This window comes from Sapajus apella, unplaced genomic scaffold (genome assembly GCF_009761245.1).
Source record: "Sapajus apella isolate SASKATOON/1434 unplaced genomic scaffold, GSC_monkey_1.0 scaffold1, whole genome shotgun sequence".
NCBI classification, from domain to species: Eukaryota; Metazoa; Chordata; class Mammalia; order Primates; family Cebidae; genus Sapajus; species Sapajus apella.
In genome coordinates, this window is record NW_022436941.1 from 78,931,919 (window position 1) to 78,937,926 (window position 6,008).

The 6,008-nt window shown below is 35.6% G+C and overlaps 1 protein-coding gene across 8 annotated transcripts in view; it reads left to right on the forward strand.

Annotated features, from left to right (window-relative positions):
* PDE4D (phosphodiesterase 4D) overlaps positions 1-6,008 on the forward strand; it is a 1,549,195-nt gene that overhangs the window by 1,114,577 nt on the left and 428,610 nt on the right. The window lies entirely within an intron of this gene.

Below are 6,008 nucleotides of genomic sequence, written 5' to 3' on the forward strand. Positions count from 1 at the left end.
AATGTTGCATTTAATGTAAAAGGTGAATGCATTAGTACCACCCTTGAAAACATTCAAGTTCTTTTCAGAATAACCACCATTAAGGAGTTGACAAATATTTTATGTTTTAAAGTATCCTATAAAAATTCATCACAGAAAGTAAAAGCCTCCTACTCTTATCCTTCTCAACAAAGCCCTTTTGTATATAGAGATTGAGTCTGGCTTACCTCTGTATCCCTTATGCTGATAAACTAGGAACCTTGCAAAAATAGATGCACAATAATTGATATTTAATAAGTGAGAGAACTCATTAATGAAAAGCATGTTATTTCACAGAGAACAGTGTTTATTTAGGTAGATGGTCCTGGTGTCATTAAGTAAAAGGATAGAGAATACTTGCAATATGCCTGGAGTAGTATTAAGAATTTTTTTTAATGTTTTAAACATGATCATTTTTATGGGCTGAGTTGTGTCCTCTCAAAATTCAAATGTTGAAGTCCTAACCCCTGGCACCTCAGAAAGTAACCATAGAGATAAGGCCTTTAAACAGGTGATTAAATTAAAGTGGGGTCTTTAGGGTGGCCCCTAATCCAATCTAAATGACATTCTTATAAAGGGAGGAAATTTGGACTCACAAAGAGTCATTAGACCCATGCACACAGAGACAACCATGTAAACACATAGTAGGAGGGCTGCCATCTGAAAGCCAAGGAGAGAGGAATCGGAGGAAACTAAACCTGCTGACACCTTTGATCTTGGACTTCTAACCTCTAGAACACTGACAAAATGTATCACTATTGTGTAAGCCACCCAATCTGTGGTATTTTGTAATGGAAGCCCTAGAAAATTAATGCAATCTTTTTTGTTTGCTACCTTTGGAAGCCCTCTCTTCAAATGATGGTAAAGAATAGAAGACAGTAAAGTGTCAGTAATAAAGGGTGGTGAGAGGAGACAATTGGAGATGCAAGAGGAGCAATTTATGGAAAGAAGAGAAAAAAATTAACAAAGTTAATTGTTAGTGAGGAGACAACCAACAGAATGGGAGAAAATGTTTGCAAACTATCCATCTGACAAGGGATTAATAATCAAAATATATCAGGAGCTCAAACAACTTCATAGGAAAAAGAATCTAATAATCCAATTAAAATGGGCAAAAGATCTGAATAGACATTTCTGAAAAGAAGACAAATGGTAAACAGGCATTTGAAAAGGTGTACAGTGTCACTGGTCATCAGAGAAATGCAAATCAAAACTACAGTTAGATATTATCTCATCCCAGTTAAAAAGGCTTTTATCCAAAAGACAGGTAGTAACAATGCTGGCAAGGATGTAGAGAAAAGAGAACACTCGTACACTTTTGGTGGGAATGTAAATTAGTATAACCACTATGGAGAACAATTTGGAGTTTCCTCGAAAAAGCTAAAAATATAACTCCCATATGATCCAGCAATCCCATTGCTAGGTATATACCCCAAAGAAAGTAAATCAGTATATCTGTACTTCCATATTTAATGCAGTACTATTCACAATAGCCAAGATTTGGAAGCAACCTAAGTCTCCCTCAACAGACAAATGAAGAAATAAAATGTGGTACATATACACAAAGGAGTACTATTCAGTCATAAAAAGGAACGAGATCCTGTCACTTGTAACAACGTGGATGTAATTGGAGGATGTTAAGTGAAATTATCCAGACACAGAAAGACCGTCTTCATATATTCTCATTTCTTTGTGGGAGCTGAAAATCAAAACACTTGAGCTCCTGAATATAGAGATTAGAATGATGGTTACCAGTGTAGTGGATGGGAGGAAGTAGGAAGTAGGGATGTTTAACGGGTACAAAAATATAATTGGATAGAACAAATAAGACCTAGTATTTGGTAGCACAACAGGATGATGACATCAACAGTAGTTTCTTGTACATCTCAAAATAACTAAGAGAATATAATCGAATTGTTTGTAACTTAAAGAAAGGATAAATGCTGCTGTAATTGATACACCATATTCCCTAATATGATTATTATGCATTATATTCCTATATGAAAATATCTCATGTGCCCCATACACACACACACACACACACACACACACACACACACACTTATTATGTACCCACAGAAATTAAAAATTTAAGAAAAATTATTTTGGTGACTTCTAGAAGAACTGGTGATAATGTCACATAATCAAATAAGGCAATGTGTAACTTGAGAAAAATAAAAATGTTGTTCAATAAATGAAACATAATTATGGTACATCATTTGGTTTATCAGTAAACATTACTTTGCAGGGATGATACAATAGAACCCTGAATAATTTTTTAGCCAATAATTGTTATATAACTGTTTTGGGAGGATAAAAAGAGGGAAGTAGAGTAGAGAGGGGAGCTGGTGAAAGAGTGGGAAATCATCATTCATAATAGAAAGTCACTTAGAAATATGGAAGCAAAAAACAAAAAACAGTTTGAGAGCCTCATAGAGAGGGTGGCACAAAAGACTCCTGTATCTTGTTCTAAGCCTTGTGCATACAATTTGGGGTGAGTGGGTTAGTTTAATAATTATTCTGTAAATATAAATGGAACCAAGGCAAGCAGATTTCTAGATATAAATGTCTTCTGTTTATTATCATGATCATAGGTAGACATCTCGCATTGGAATTATTTAGCATTTGAATGGAATATTCCATTTCCCCTTTAATATTTGATAGGTTTAACATGCCACTAACTGTGGAGTAGGAACTGGTAGTGCTCTTTATTGGCAGAGTGTGACTGGCTACCCCTGACCTTTCAGGAGAGAGATGAGACATGTACACCTGGCCAGTCAGACCCACAGGTTTACTGTTGGTGATGAGTGAGGTTGCAGATGTCAAAGACAGTTTGTGCTGTTCAGGTTAAATTGCCCTACTGCAGCTCTCACTGTAAAGAACGGTTAAAACTAGTGCTCTCCACCTCCAGTCTTTTCACTAGCAAGCATGGTACTTATGGCAAATAATTAGGATGAAAAGAAGTCACCATATCACAATAATGAGTTTTTGAATTCACACTTTAAAAGAGATGATCCTCCTTAGGAAGAGTAAAATTAAACGAATTTCCATGCCATTGTTGATTTTACTTGAGTAAACAGAAGCATAAAAAGTTGGGTTTCTGTGCGTAGCCTGGAGAACCTTACCTCTCAGAATTATCATGCCCCAGGCCATTCCTTGCAGATTTTTAATTCCCTTTGTCTCAAAAACCTCCAGAAAATCTTTTTGACCTTCAGGTGGTTGGCAGAACATTTACTGTGAGGGCACCTCAGTTTGGCAGGAAAGCCCTGAACTTTGTCCAAAAGAAGGGCTTTCCGGCATGCCAGTTCGTTCAGCTTAGGACTGCCAGGCTTCCTGAAAGACAGGTGTATCAGAAACAAAGTAAACAAACAGGAACTCACAGTGTCCAGAATTCTCCCTCCAGAGCAGCACAGTTCCTTTGCTAAGCAGCAACAGCCAATGCTTCAAGCTGTTCCCTCTCCCTTTTCTGTTAATTGAGAAAACCAATTGCTGCAAGAGCAACATCAACAGAGCTAAATGTAAATGGAGTTTAATATAAAGAGACAGCCCATTGAGAACCCCTAACATTTCAATGTAATACCCCAGAGTTCCACATCATAAACTTGGTATTTCTAGTATAGAATTCATCTCTCAATTGCATGCCACCCTCCCCGGTCTTATTCACTCTCTTGCATTATTAATGGCGTGATCTCCCCCATGGGAACAAAAATAGATAGATAGATAGATAGATAGATAGATAGATAGATAGATAGATAGATAAGTAGGTAGATAGATAGATAGATAGATAGATAGATAGATAGATAAGTAGGTAGGTAGGTAGATAGATAGATAGATAGATAGATAGATAGATAGATAGATGGATGATAGGTAGGTAAGTAGGTAGGTAGGTAGATAGATAGATAGATAGATAGATAGATGATAGATGGAGAATGTCTCTAATATATATATTAGAAAGACAGTCTATGTTGCCCAGGCTGGAATGCAGTGGCATGACCATAAGTCACTGTAACCCTGAACTTTTGGGTTCCAGTGATCTACACATGTATAGGTCTACATGCACCACCATGTCCAGCTAATTTTTAATATTTTGTGTAGAGACAGGATATCTCTATGTTGCCCAGGCTGGTCTTGAACTTCTGTTCTCAAGCAGTCCTTCTGCCTTGGCCTCCCAAAGTGCTGAGAATATATGTGTGAGCTACCATTCCCAGCCATAAACATGAAATTTATTTAGGTTATGTACACTAAATCCACATAGCCTGAGGATAATTTTATACAAAATTTTAATAATTTTGTGCATAAAACAAAGTTTGTGTACAATGCACACCCTCAAAAAGCAAAGGAGTCACTTTCTCATGTTAATGCACAAAAAGTTTTAGACTTTGGAGCATTTTGGATTTCAGAGCATTTTGAATTTTGGATTTTTGGATTAGGATGCTCAACTTGTATATATGCATATGTGCATATTTATGTAACATACATATATATATATAATGTATGTTATATACTTTATATATATGTATATATAATATACATATAATGTATATAACATATATAATGTATATATAACATATATATGTATATATACATTATATATATGTATGTTATACATATATATAATATATATACATTATATATATGTATGTTATACATATATATTATATATATATAATAGTAACTAAAACTTAGTAAATACTCATCTGTTAGCTATTATTTTTGTTGGTATTACTATGAGTAATAACTATTAGAGTTTTTTCTCATATCTAAAATGCAATTGGTAATGCTAAACTCATAAGGTTGTTGTAAAGATTTATAAAGTTGATAGACTTTAAATCCTTGGAACTGTGCCTTGTATATGGTGAACAATATAAAAGTGTTGTCTTTCGTTATTTTCACTAACAGTAATAAAAATCACAATTGTATAGTATGGTAAACCTATAATATAGTATATGCTCAATAAATTGTTAAGTAACTTTTGTGTTCATTTCCTAATACATCAGTATCACTAAGGAAATTGATACTAATGTCGTTGCATGCATTTGTGGTAATATTAATTATCTTTTTACACGTTGGGCAAAAACAAAAAAAAAATACCAGGCTGGCAAAACATCTTGGCCCAGAAGCCTGCCTTCAGCCAAAAGACAAAATGTGTAAGTGAAGAGAATATGCCTATGAGAATTGAGAGAGTTGCATTTTGCCTACTATGTATAGTGATTTGCCAATTTCCCTTTCACCATCTATGACAGTGACACTGATTCTGGATGAGCAAACTGCATAATGCTTCAGGGGCACATCTCTTCTTCTAAGGTTGCAGGCTTGCTGATGAGACAGAACACAGGCTCAATTCCATCTGCTGTCATTTATCTGCCAATACAGATAGCAGACTTCTGCAGGTCTATTTGACAGCTTGAACTACAGACTATATTTTAGCAACTGAAGGGAAGCCATTTCAGATCACTAAAGGTGGAAAACACCTGATGAAATCTTCACTCCAAAGAAATGAGTATCCAAAATCTGAAACATTGGGCCCTACAGCACAATGGCTATAGTGACAGACTACAAATAATATTTCCAACCCTTATAGAATGAACTTGTTTTAAAGAGCTCAAAGAAAACTTTTATCACATTTAACTTCCACTTTTAATTAAAAATCTTATTTCTGAAATGCTGAAACTTTTGTTTTATTCATGTTTTAGAGGAAAGGAGGGGAAGAGAAACCACCTGTTACATTCTTGATGCAGTGCCCGGCATCTGCCTTTCGTTGAAGATGAGCTTTGCATGGTGTCTGAACTAAAAATAACTAGTCTTTTAAAAATTATTGGCCAGGCGTGGTGGCTCAAGCCTGTAATCCCAGCACTGTGGGAGGCCGAGGTGAGTGGATCATGAGGTCAAGAGATCGAGACCATCCTGGTCAACATGGTGAAACCCCATCTCTACTAAAAATACAAAAAATTAGCTGGGCATGGTGGCACGTGCCTGTAATCCCAGCTACT